Source organism: Sciurus carolinensis, chromosome 5 (genome assembly GCF_902686445.1).
Source record: "Sciurus carolinensis chromosome 5, mSciCar1.2, whole genome shotgun sequence".
In the NCBI taxonomy this organism is placed as follows: domain Eukaryota; kingdom Metazoa; phylum Chordata; class Mammalia; order Rodentia; family Sciuridae; genus Sciurus; species Sciurus carolinensis.
In genome coordinates, this window is record NC_062217.1 from 115,576,325 (window position 1) to 115,590,975 (window position 14,651).

Here is a 14,651-nt window from a genome sequence, read left to right on the forward strand (position 1 = left end):
GAAGAGCCCTGCTGGTAATCTGATATATTCACCCACCCCTCCAATTTTTGTTTGTTCGTTTTGAAAAGACAAATGTGGGAGCAAGTGTGAAGGTAAGGGAAACAACTAAGGAAACACTGACAATCTGTGATTAAATGTACCGGTTCACACCCACACGTGAGCAAGCACACGCATGTGCACACAACACACACAGGTGAAATACAACTGGTAATACTACAAAAATTTGGTAGAAAGAACATTAACAGATCAGCATGCCCTAAAATGAAATGATGATAAATCTTGTGTCCCAGAAACTTCTGATGAGGATATAGAAACTTATTTACAAAGTAAAAAATGTTTTGTTTCTAGAGAAATCTTACGGAAGATAGTCCACACAATTTTTTCAGAGAAAAGAAACTACTGATTCCTTTTCACAATAGGCACAAGGGGCACTGAAGCACAGAGTATTAGGTATAGCTTGTGATACACTAGATTTTCCCTAAATTCAAGAATAAAAACACAAAAAAGGGAAAGAGGAGGTGGGAGAGAAGGCAAACAACAATTCAAGATATATCTGAGTTTCACAGAAATTTACATTTTCAGTTACAGAAAGATTTTACAGGACTACATTACAATGTAGTTTTTCAGTAACACTGTATTTAACAATTGAATTCAGGGACTGAATTTTTTCTTCTACCAACCCCTGTTAAAAGAACAGCTTTGGGGCTGTTAAAAAGAACTGAGAGATAGCTCAGTTGGTAGAGTGCTTGCCTTGGAAGCACAAAGCCCTGGGTTCAATCCCCAGCACCCCCAAAAACAAAAAAACAAAAACAAAAAAAAAGCTTTGATCTTTCATTCTTAATCAGCTATAATGCTTGAATTTAATAAATAATAAATCTTCAAACAAAAGTCTCACCTTTTGATCCATGGTTCTTCACCAAGAGTGTGAAAGCATTAAGTACTTAAGTTCATAAATAAGTCTTCAGCTATTCAGAATGCTAGAATACTACGTATATGAAAAGTTACTTTGAAAAAAAAAGTTCTTTTAAAAAAAAAAACAATAACATAATGGATTCCATGTACTCATCATCATTAAGCTAGAACAATTTTCAACTCAAGGCTAATCTTGTTCCAACCTTTAAAAAAAAAAAAAATCACCTAAAACTAAAATCAGCCAGCATTTAAGTTTCCCAGATTGGGTGTTCTGTTTCTTTTCAAGCTTGTTTAATTAGAACTGAAATAAGGTCCACATATTTCAACTAACTGATACACCTCTTAAATTTGTGTGTGTGTGTGTTACTGAAGACTGAACCAAGAAGTGCTCTAGCACTGCATTAGATCACCTCCCCCTCCCTCACATCCCCTTATTTTTAATTTTGAGACAGGGTCTTTCTTGCTAAATTACTGAGAACAGCCTCAATCTTGTGATCTTCCTGTATCAGCCTCTGGAGTTACCAGGATTATGGGCATGCATCACCTTATCAGGCACAGATGCACGTCTACTTTTATTTATAGGTTTTACCTCCTCTTTTTCCCTACAATGTTATTGTTTAAGAAATCAAGTCATTTGTCCATATAGTCTTTAATTATCTGTATTGTGCTAACTATTCTTCCATGCCATTTTAAAATATGCTCCACTGTCCTTGTATTTCCTACAATTGCTCAATCTAGAGTCTTAATTAAAGTCAGGATTGTTAGAGAAACATCACATATAAGTACTGTGTTCTGACCAAGAGGCATAAATGTATTGTTTGATTATATCTTTGTGTGATAACACGAGCCAAAGTCAATTGCTATCTATCCAGTCTCACTAAGAACTACAAATTATAATATTCTAATTATGTCACAATATTAAAATATTATCATTTACTTTCTGGAATGTCTATCAAGAGAAAATTTCCCTCTTCAAATCTTTGCTATCCATGAGGTTGTATGCTTAATTTTTATGAGTTATTGAAACAATAACCTATTATCCTAATTTTCCAGAATTGGTGAGTAATGGCATGGTGGTTTTTTAAGAAAGGAACATTACAACTCTCTGAATTCAAACAAATATGTTTCAAATCTCTGCAGTTGTTACTATTCTGACAATTCTGTTTCTTGGCTGCCTGTGGTAGAACCCAGAGCCCCATCCACAGAAACACTTTCCACTACTGAGTTACACAGGAGCCTCTGCTGTCATATTTTCTACCATGGCTATAGAGAGAATCTTCAAATTAGCTCTTGAGTGCTTGAAGGCATGACCTTAGTAGTTTCTTAATAGTTAATTTGATTCTACATTATTAACATAATATCTTAGGATAATTTTGTCCATTTCCTGCATCAGACCACAAATCAACCATACATCCAAGGAACCCTGGGGTATTCTTAAACGGGAAATTGCATTTAGAAGCAACAACCTGGATGCTAAGGGTACTCATTACTACTGATCTGTTCACTTTTTTTAGGCCTTTACATAGTGGTCAGTTCATATGACTTTATACATGGTTCCAAATAAAATTCTTTATGGCTTTAGCCTCACTGATCTTTTATTTCAATATAATTTCTCCCATCTTGATAATCTGTTATCTAATGACACCAACATAAGTAAACGTCATTTGCTTTATAACACAATACATACATATAGGTCTAGAAAGAATACCAAAACCATGATTAGTGAAAATCATCTAAGGTTTTTATCTCATTCCTTTATACTCAGTGTGTCAATCCACTAGACGTGTATAATTAAATTACTATATTTTAAAGTCATTTAAAATAGTTGCTTCCTAAGAATACAATCAACAAACATGAAAAAATGTTCATCATCTCTAGCAATTACACAGGGTAATGATGTTTGATTCTTCTGTTATTATTCCTCCCCCCCACCCCTCTTTTCCCTCTATACATTTACATAGGGTAATGATGCATCTCTAGCAATTAGAGAAATGCAAATCAAACTGTTCTAAGATTTCATCTCATGCCAGTCAGAATGGCAGTTATCAAGAATACCAAGCAATAATAAGTGTTTGAGGATGTGGGGGAAAAGGTACACTCTCATACATTGCTGGTGGAACTGCAGATTGGTGCAACCACTTTGGAAAGCAGTATGGAGATTCCTCAGAACACTTGGAATGGAACCATTATTTGGCCCAGCTAACCCACTCCTCGGTTTATACCCAAAGGACTTAAAATTGGCATGCTACAGTGATGCAGCCATATCCATGTTTATAGCAGCTCAGTCTCAATAGCTTAACTATGGAACCAACCTAGATGCCCTTCAGTTGATGAATGGATAAAGAAAATGTGGTACATATACACAAGGGAATATTACTCAGCCATAAGGAAGAATGCAATTATGGCATTTGCAGGTAAATGGATGGAACTAGAGAATATCATGCTAAGTGAAATAAGCCAATCCCAAAACCCCAAAGGCCGAATGTTTCCTCTGATAAGGGATGCTGATCCATAGTGGGGGGTGGGCAGGGAAGAAAGAAGGAACATAGGATTATGCAGAAGGCAGTGAGGGGAGGGGTGGGTGGTGGGAATTGGAAGGATAGTAGTACCTTATATACATTTATGATTACTAGAGTGACTCAGCACCATGTACAGTCAGAGGAATGAGAATTTATGGTCCATTTGTGTACAACATTTCAAAATGCATTCTACAGTCATGTGTAACCAATTAGAACAAATAAAAAAAATTTTAAAAACTAGTTGCTGCCTATGGTTACGCCACTTCAGCTCTTTGTATTACTTTGCTTTTTACTTTAAGGGTTTTTTTTTTAAATGATAAAAACTTTTTAGAATTATGCAAAACATTTATATGGTTCAAGTTACATCTAGAAAACAAGGTATATTCAGAGAAATTTAATCATCCCTTCTATCGCTGTAGCCTAGAGTGTTAATTACAATTCCTAATTGAAAAAAAAAAAAAAAACAAGAGACACAAACATATATAACATGGACACACAATGTATTTATTCACGGCACCATACTTTTTACCCACTTTACTATTATCATTTTTACTTAAACATGTATTTAGCAACACAGCATAGTAGATCATATTTACTTACATTTGTAACTGTATAATATCTAACTTGTACATGAATCATTTTTTATTCAATCAGAACCCTACTGAGAGATATTTAGAGTGTGTCTGTCTTCTGCTAATACCAACGGTGCTGATATGAATATGGTCTATGCACATGTCATTTGTATTTTAGTCAATCTATTTTGGGGATATTCTACTCCTAGGAATAGGTTTTCGTATATCAAAGAGTAAGTATTTAAGTTAGATAGATATTTAAAACTAACTACTACAGACAGTTGTTCTAGTTAAAATTTCAATAAACAACTTGTGAGACTGCTCACCAATTGGATATGTTGTCTACCTGGGGGGAAGGACTGGCAGGGGAAGGCGTGAATACCCAATAGGTGAAAACTGTTTTCTCAGTGTCGTACACTCCATCTTTTCCTTTTATTTTCTATTTCATTGGTTTCTATTCATAATTTAATTCCCCTTATTTCTTAATTTGGGTTTAAATTGCTCTCTTTCTCTCTTAAGGTAGAACTTTAAGTTACTGATTTTTTAGAAATCTTTCTTTTCTAAATATAAGCATTTAAAGTTATACATTTCTCTCTAATACCTGTTGAAGATACACCCACATTCTTTTCAAACAAGAAAAAAGAAAACCATAAATCACAGAGGAACCTTTATAAACTGTGAATGAGCAATCAAAGATATAATAAATTCAACTACATAAAATTTTAAAATGTGCATGTGAATACAACTTTAACAGTACCAAATCATATTTTTAAAAATTCCAACTCCTTTCATTGCATAAGAATATATTAATATTCATAATATGTAAGGAGCTTCTACAAATCAACAACAACAAAGAAGAATCCAACAGAAAAATGGATGGAACTTATATGTTATGTGCAAACAGTTCACAGAAAAGAAATTAAAGTAGTTCTTAAAACCATGAAAATTCCACCTTACTCACAAGCAAACAAGTGAAAAATCACCCTGAGCCGTCACTTTTTTATCACCTAGGAGATAGAAAATGATAAACAAGTTATGTTAACCTAGGTTAACATTCATTATACATTCATAATACTGGAATGGATATTGATTAAAACCACCTATACAGAGTAATTGCAATGCCTCTTAAAATTTAAAATGCATACACACTTTTAAAAAGTAATTCTATTTCTATGAATTTATGCTACAAAATAATATTGGCAAAATAGAATGTATACAGGTGTATTCATTTTGTATTGTTGTTGTAGCAAAAGATTAGACATAAAAAAGTTCACTAATAGGTCTATGGTTGGTTATGATAATCCATATAGATACTCTGAAATACTCTTAGGCCATCAAAAAAGAACAAAATAACTTCTATATAGGGATACACATGGACCACCCAGATATACTTCAACTTTAAAAAATGCAGAATAGCACATAAGGCATGCTAACACTGGTACTAAATTACAGACCAGTTTCAAGGACAAGGTGGGATAATGTTTAAAATATACGTTTCTCTTCTCTGTCTTGAATCATCAAAAGTTGATTATGAGTAAATTTCTAAGATTAAGTGTTACTGGAATAAATCATCTACTAAGCACAGTAATATAGTACCAAGTTTAAGCCAGCAGGATTTAGTGTGGGTAGTTTCCCCTTTTAACTTCTACCTTTTCCTAGCAAATGTTTGGGAAATGAGACTTTTTCCCCCCCTGAATTAAGTATGCTTCACTGTGACATCATTCTCTCTTCATTCACCAGATACCCCAAACTTGACACACAACCCCAAATGCATTCTTTTCTCATTGGAACTTAAAGTTTCAGTAAACTTATTTTTAACCACATCTAAAGAGCCTTCAATTGAAAGACCAATTTTTATAAGTTCATTAAACAGTTTTGAAAAATCATTTGGCAAAGTATCTGAGAATAGTTACAGGTTCTTATCCTACCTGACTTAATTTTCAGAGATGCTATACAGTATGAATAGTTAAAAAGCAACACTTTTTGCAATTTATAGGCACATTTGTCTTCAAAACCTGTTTCCCAAAATTGTGGACTCTTGGTGTCTGTCGTCTTCCTTTGCCTACTAGATACCCTGCATACAAATATGACTTAGGAAAACAACACAGGTTAGTGCAGTCTGTCTTTCACTTTCTTTTTTTAACTTTTTTCCTACATGTATATAGGGTAATAATGTCCATCTCATTTTACTGCCCTTCACATCCCCCCAACCACCCCTTCCCCTCACTGCCTTCTGCATAATCCTATGTTCCTTCTTTCTATGGATGCTATGGATCAGCAATCCCCCTTATCAGAGAAAACATTCGGCCCTTTGGGGTTTTGGGATTGGCTTATTTCACTTAGCATGATATTCTCTAGTTCCATCCATTTACCTGCAAATGCCATAATTGCATTCTTCCTTATGGCTGAGTAATATTCCCTTGTGTATATGTACCACATTTTCTTTATCCATTCATCAACTGAAGGGCATCTAGGTTAGTTCCATAGTTAAGCTATGAGAACTGAGCTGCTATAAACATGGATATGGCTGCATCACTGTAGCATGCCAATTTTAAGTCCTTTGGGTATAAACCGAGGAGTGGGTTAGCTGGGCCAAATAATGGTTCCATTCCAAGTGTGTTCTGAGGAATCTCCATACTGCTTTCCAAAGTGGTTGCACCAATCTGCAGTTCCACCAGCAATGTATGAGAGTGTACCTTTTCCCCCACATCTTCAAAACACTTATTGCTTGTATTCTTGATAACTGCCATTCTGACTGGCATGAGATGAAATCTTAGAACAGTTTTGATTTGCATTTCTCTAACTGCTAGAGATGAAGAACACTTTTTCTATTGTTCATCAATTATATTTCTTCTATGAACTGTCTGTTCAGTTCCTTATCCCATTTGTTGACTGGGTTGTTTTTTTGGTGTTAAGTTCTTTGAGTTATTTATATATCCTGGAGATTAGTGCTGTATCTGAGGTGTGTGTGGTAAAGACTTTTCCCATTCTGTAGGCTCTCTTCAGGTTATTGATTGTTTTCTTTGATGATAAGAAGCTTTTTAATTTGAATCTATCCCATTTATCAATTCTTGATTTTACTTCTTGTGCTTTAAAAGTCTTGTTGAGGAAGTCAGGTCCTAAGCCAACAAGGTGAAGATTTTGGCCTACTTTTTCTTCTATAGGTGCAGGGTCTCTGTTCTAGTACCTACATCTTTGATCCACTTTGAGTTGATTTTTGTGCAAGGTGAGAAATAGAGGTTTAATTTCATTTTGTGACATACTGACTCAAATTCTGATTTAGTATATTTTCCAAGTTATACATTTCACTCTAATCCCTGTTGAAGATAAACCCACATTCTGACTTAGTATATTTTCATTATAATTCAGTTCGAATGACTTCTGACTCTCCTTGGGATTTCTCCTTTTGCCAACAGATTATCTAGAAGTATACTGTTTAATATCTCAATATCTTTTTCCTAGAGATAATACTGTTATTGATTCTAATTTAATTCCACTGTGGTTCAAGAACACATCCTTGTACTATTTCTAGCCTTTTATTTACATTTGTTTTATGACCCAGTGTATGGTCTCTCTCATGTGTACTCAAAAAGAATATGCATCATGAAGTTCTGTGGTAATGTTCTATTAATATCTGCTATGCTCTGAATGTTTGTATCCCTGTAAAACTGAAAATGTTGAAATTTAATCACTATTATAAAGGTATTAAGAGATGGGGGACTTTGGGAGATGATTGACAACTAAAGGCAGAGCCCCATAAATGAAGATTACTGTCCTTATTTTAAAAAAGGCCTCAGAGGGTTTCCTGGCTTCTTCAATCACATAATTACATTCCAGAAAGATGCTAGCTATAAACTAGAAAGTGGGCCTTCATCAGACACCAGATCTTGATCCATAATTTTGACAAGTAAATCTGTTGTATAAGCTATTTCAGTTTTAAGGTATTTTGATAGCAACTAGAAGAACTAAGACAATATCAAATAAATCAAAGTGAGTGACAAGATTTTTCAAATCCTCAACATCTTTGCTCATTTGTTAATGGTTTGTTTTAGCAACTCCTGAGAAGGGGTGGTGTTAAAAAAGTCTTCAACTATAAAATTTTGCTTCATGCGTTTTGAAGCTGTGCTATTAGATGCATATATATGTGACCGTTATGTCAATCTTAAACTGTTCCACTTTTCTCTGATATTTTCTTGAGTATTTTATAGCCATAGTACATATGTTCCTATTATTATTTTTTTAAATATTTTTTTTTAGTTGGAGGTGAACACAACACCTCTATTTTTATGTTATTTCTCTGGATCGAATCCAGGGCCTTATGTGTGGTAGGTGAGTCACAACCCTAGCCCCCTATTATTTTATCTGGTTATATATGTTTCCATTCATTCAGTGTAACTTTTTCTCTTTTTTTTTTTGCAGTACTGGGGATCGAACTCAGGGCCTTCAGCTGAGTTATCTCCCCAGTCCCTCTCATTTTTTTTATTAGTGCATTCTATCATTCACTTTAAATCTGGTGAATTTCTGATGAACCACATACAGTTGGATCTTACTTTTTAAAAAAATCAACTCTGACAATCTCTGCCAGATCTGGAGATTGTAGCATGTTTAACTGTATAGTTCAAGACTAATAGTAATTACATTAAATGGTAGTAGTATAATTATTAGTACGGCTAAATCTATCAATTTAATTAAGTGTTCTTTGCCTCTTTTTTCACTGTTCCTTTCTGCCTTCTTTTGTATTAACTGAATTTTTTTTAGAATTATATTTTAATTTATATAATTATGTTCTACTAGTCACATTAAAAAAAAAAAGAAATGAGTGAAATTGACTTTAAAATATATTTTATTTAAGTCAACAAACAGCTGTGCTCCCCAAGTGCAGGTTCACTTTCCGTGGTTTCACAGTTACCTATGGTCATATTTCTATTACATAGAAAATTCCAGAAGTAAACTCAAAAGTTTTAAATTTCATACCATTTTGAGTATCATGATGAAACTGTGCATCATCCCTTTCCATCATGAACTATCCCTTCATCCAGTGTTTCCACCCTGTATATGCTACCCATCCATTAGTAGCCATCTAGGTTAACAGACGGTCATGGCATGACATTACTTGAATACAGAGTTGGGTACTATCTCTGTTTTCAGTTATCTACTGGAAGTCTTGGAACATATATCCTGTAGATAATGGGGAATTACTCTACCTTTATGTGTTCTGAATCCCATCCAATGTGGCTTTTATTCCTCATACATTATAGTTTTCCTCTCCAGAATTTCAATTTATATTTGATTTTTTAAAAATATCTTTATAGATCTCGACTTCCAAAGTTCAGTCCTTCTTTTAACTTTTTGGAACATGGAGAATATAGTCACTCTCTGTTTAATGTCCATGTCTACTAATTCTGTCATTTATGTTCTTCTGGGTTTTTTTTGGTATCAGATCCTGCCTCTCCCCATTATGGGGTTATTTTCCTGCTTCTGTAGTTGCTTGGTAATTTTTACCTTAATGTTACAAATACTTTTTAGGTTTTTTGGTGTTTTTTTTTTTTTTTTTTTCCCTTCCTTTCCCCTGAGAAGCAGTTAAGTTGCTTAGAAACTTAATCCTTTTGAGTCTCATTTTCAAGACTTTTTAGATATAACCTGAGCAAATTTTAGTCTAGGGCTAATTTTTTCTTCTCATTATAAAATCTTCTAAGTACTCTCTCAATGTCCTGTAAATTATAAGGTTAATCACAATGACTACTGGGAACAGGAACTATTCCAAACTCAAGTGAGCTTTGGGAATATTCCTCTATTATCCTTTGAGTTCTTTCTTTCTTACACATTTGGGCAACTTCTTAAAGCACATGGGCTTAGATCAGGACTTAGAGGAAAACCCCTATGGAGAACTTTCTCTTTCTTCCTAACTTGTTACTGTCTGCTATTGGGTCCTGCCAACTCTATAACCATGGCCTCCATAGATTCCCAGCTTTAACTACTCAACTTAGACAGCTGGCTAAATATGGTTTTCCCCTTCCAAAAAAAAAAAAACAGTCCTTGTTATTTAACAGTAACACTTTGTAAGGATCACTATGATACAGTTAGTTCTTGCTTTCAAGAGCAAACAGGCTGCAAAAATAAACAATCCTTATATAAGGATAGCAATCCTTATAGAAATATTACCATCATACAACTTTTCAAATTTAAGTTATAAAAATACATGTATTTACATTTTCTCATTTCATCATTTTTATCATGAACTTTCTCAGTTCAATCCAATAAATAAGTATTTTTTACAGAGAGAGCTCTATGACCCAGAAAGATTATATGTTTAATCCAATATTACATAGTCAACATATGCAGAACTCAAGCCTGAGTCTACTTTTATACCACACACATCTCCAAAAGGAAACACTCACTTATAATATGGATAGGAAATAACAAAGCCAAAGTTATAGATTTTAATTATGTGAATAATTCTAACAGGAAACAGGAGGTGATATTCCCTATAAAATATGAACCCTAATAATAAAACTGAGATATTATCAATGAAATTGATTTTCCAGTGTGATTTATTAGGAACTTATTAAATATTGGTGGACTAAAGAAATGAAAGGGATGAGTGAATGACACAATGTGGGTAACAGTTTTCTGATATCAGATTTTTAAAAGGACATATAAATAATGGAAGGAGGGAAATGTAAAAAAGAATGCTTACAAATTAATATAAATCTTCTAAGAATATTGTCAGAATAAACTAAATTTCATAAATCACACAAGGTAAAACCATATAGATCCACTGGCTGCATAAATGTAAGAGGATGAACTAAGAAGAAACAAGAATATTACATGGGAAAGATGATGCAATATTAACAGATGCAGAGAGAATAAAGAACTACTCACACCTCCTGCTTTGCATCCATCTTCTCCACCAAGGAGAAATGAGTAGAAAACTGGAAAAGGTAAAGAAACATAGTTAAAAAGTAAATGAAATTGAAATGAGAAAAGAAGACAGCAAGGGAATACCTAGACACTTTCTAAATTAGATTTTGTCTACAAAATCTAAACAATCAAAGGCCTGAATTAGGCATGCACTTTCACTATGTTTAAAAACAGCAGAGGAAATAAAAATAATTTCTAAATGTATTTTTTTGGAAACAGAAGATGTTTTTCTTTTTCTTTTCTGATACTAGGAATGGAACCCAGGGTCTTGCACCTGTTAGGCAAGTACTCTACCACTGAGGTATACCCCCAGTCCATTTTATTTTATTTTATTTTGAGTCAGGGTCTCACTAAATTGACCAGGCAGGCCTCAAATTGATCATCCTCCCTGCCACAGCCTCTTGAGTAACTAAAACTGCAGGCATGTGCCACCATGCCCAACCGAAAAAAATATTTTCTAGAAAATGCACACAAAAGAAACAGACAAGTTTTAAAGGCTCCTAGTGACCTATTAATATTGATCCTATCAAAAGTTCAAAAACCATTACTTGCAAGAAAGCCTAAAAACATTAAGAAAAAGGTTATTCAAGAGTAAATTTAATTTTACTACAACAGATGCTAAATTTTCACTATTAATACATTTCTTCTTTTAAGTAGGCTATTGTGAATTATATACTAGGTTTTTTTTTTAAGAGCAAAATTTGTGGGGAAAGATTCTGAAAATATTGTAAGGAGTAAAGTGATAAAATGTAAGCTTTCATTAAAATAAAGTATCACTGGATACTCACAGCTGGATAAACAACCGTAACTCAACAATATTAACTAAAAACTAAAATAAAATGGAAAAACTTCAACTATATTCCACTGTTTCTACTTTATGCTTTACTGAAAATACTCAGATGATATAAAACACAGATTGTGAAATGAACAGAGAACTAAGTTAACATGTTAAATGATGAGGAGTCCAAGATGTGACAGATTGGAAAATGGACAGAATTGACCATATTCAAATAACTGCAATAATAGTGATAGCTGGCTTAATGAATTAAATCTAATACTGTGGATGGGGCAAACTGAAAAACTATTCAATTTATAACAGAAGCCCCAGAAGGTTCAAAAATTAATTGTGGGTGAAAACTCACTGCAGTTTGCTTTAGCAGCAGCCAGACTCACTAATCTCTTCCTTACTTTAGCCTAGCAACACTTCTCTGATTTTGGTAGAAATTTATATCTTAGAAGGTTAACAGCAGTTCTCTGATTTCAGAAGCCTATTAAATCAGGTCAAAGGAAGAGATTACAACTGAAAGAGGAGGACTGGGTCAAAGTTTTCATAATGAAATGTGTCTAGGACAAGTCCCTCCCTCCACTCCCAGTCTTCTTTCTTCAATAGCAGAAACTTGGAAAGCCAAGCAAGAAATCTCTGGGAAATCTGACCAGTTTAAACTAAAAGAGCTAAATACAAAAACATGGGGGGAGGGCCGGAAGCGGAAGTAAGCGGCAGGGCCAACTGAAGGTAATGGGGCTGAGAAGGTAGGTGTTCCCTGAGCAGTGTGAAGATGAATGCCAGAGGACTTGGATCTCAACTAAAAGACAGTATTCCAGTTTCAGAACTTTCAGCAAGTGGGCTTTTGAAAGTCATGATCTTCTTCGGAAAGGTTTTTCTTGTGTGAAAAATGAACTTTTGCCCAGTCATCCTCTTGAATTATCAGAAAAAAATGTACAGCTCAACCAAGATAAAATGAATTTTTCTACACTAAAAAACATTCAAGGTCTATTTGCTCCTCTAAAACTACAAATGGAATTTAAGGCAGTGCAGGAGGAGGTTCAGCATCTTCCATTTCTTTCAAGCTCAATCCTTCTCTGGATATTTTGAGGGGTAATGATGAGACTACTGGATTTGAAGATATTCTTACTGATTCACCTCAAAGTGAACTAATGGGCAAACCACATTTGATGGTGGAATATAAACTCGGTTTGCTGTAAGATAGTGTGCTTTTCATGAATCAGAGGGGCTGCATCTTATTATAGTAGTCTTTTGTTATAATTTGACATATACAATATTAAAAGTACTGACACATGCGATTCTGCCTAAAAAGTATCCCTGATTATTTGAAATTATTGAGTCTTCAATTTATGAACATGTGACAGTTGAAAGCACTAAAGGAAGATGATTTTCAAGTTCCTAATTATATTAAAACCACAGCTTTGTCATTCAAAATTATTTTTCAGGAATATTATAAACTATCAACAGGTTCTAATTCAACCTACTTTCTAGATATTCCATTAAGTTTAATATTTAAAATAACCAGAATCAATATTTCAGTCTACCAACATCACAGCAACATCTTCAGAATAAACATTTGTAATTGATTTCAATGACAGCACCCAGATTGGGTACACTGATATTTAACATGTGTCATTACAGTCTGTGAGAATATTTGTTATACTAATGGTATTTTAGAATTATGACTATTTTTTTTTATGATGAAAAGTGTAATTTCAAGGGTTTTTGATTTTATCTTTAACTGAAAAAATTAAAGCAACCAGCAGATAGATTAAACTCTTGTATTTTATGGACTTATATGTGTGTGATATATGAGCAGCAACACTGTTAAAGAAAAGTAAAACTCAATTTTTATTATACTATGCATCCCTGAACAAATTTCATAATAATTTGTTTTAAGCAATTTACACCATGATTCCTCTTTTTATAAAGTATTCTTTATGAACTTGTCATATAAAAATTAAAGATTTTTAGAACAAAAAAAAAATCAGGTATTTCAAGGAAATGGCTTGATTTCAAACATTAAGTTTACAAACCTCACCCACTTGCTCAGAGTTCCCAATTTGCTTTATTATCGTTACCCTATTAAATATGAAGACAGAATTATCAGATAACTCGTGAGAAAAACATTAATATTTTAAACAGAGAAACTAAACTGTGCATAGAAAAAAATATGACTGGAAGAAAACAAAGACTTTAAGGAAAGAAGGAAAACAAATGAAGAAAACTATTAATATTCTCTATGAAGTATGAGAAAAATACCATAACAGAAAAATCAGAAAAGTCATTATCAAAAAACAACTATTTTGGAGAACAAAAAGGGGTTTTAGGAAATTAAATGTTGATTAAAAAAATGAAAACCACAATAGAAGGTTTAAAAAAAATGAAGTGGAAAATTCTTCCAAATAACTAGAATGAAAAGAATAAAGTAGAAAAAAGAAGGGGGACACTATGCCTCAACTATTCCATAACAACATTTCAGAAAAGAGGAATGAATAAATAATGCAGAAGAATGAATCTTAGAAATATTGTGACATTTCCAAAGCAGACACAAGAAAAGATCCTCCATCTTCTTTCAAATAAAACAACAAAAAGGAGAACGTCATATTACTTTTTAAAAGTAGTATAAGAATCTGGAAAACCCCTACCAATACCTGGAAAATTCTGAAGAAAAGTAATTTCTAATCTCTACTCCAAAACTCTATATCCAGTATCCACTCATGTCTCAGTTGAGTTTGAGGGTAGTGTAAAGGACATTGTTAGATTAAGGAGACATAAAACAATAATAATAATAATAATCCTGGGGCTGGTGTTATAGCTCAATGGTAGAACGCTTGCCTAGCATGTCTGAGGTACTGGGTTCGATCCTCAGCTCCACATTAAATAAATTAATTAATTAATTAAGAGTATTGTGTCTGTCTACAACTTTAAAAAAAAAGATTC

General features: G+C 33.5%; 1 protein-coding gene and 1 pseudogene across 5 annotated transcripts in view; one reads left to right on the forward strand and one right to left on the reverse strand.

The window, feature by feature from the left end:
* Jmjd1c (jumonji domain containing 1C) overlaps positions 1 to 14,651 on the reverse strand; it is a 299,325-nt gene that overhangs the window by 179,136 nt on the left and 105,538 nt on the right. The window lies entirely within an intron of this gene.
* Positions 12,481 to 12,907, forward strand: LOC124984618 (proteasome maturation protein-like; annotated as a pseudogene).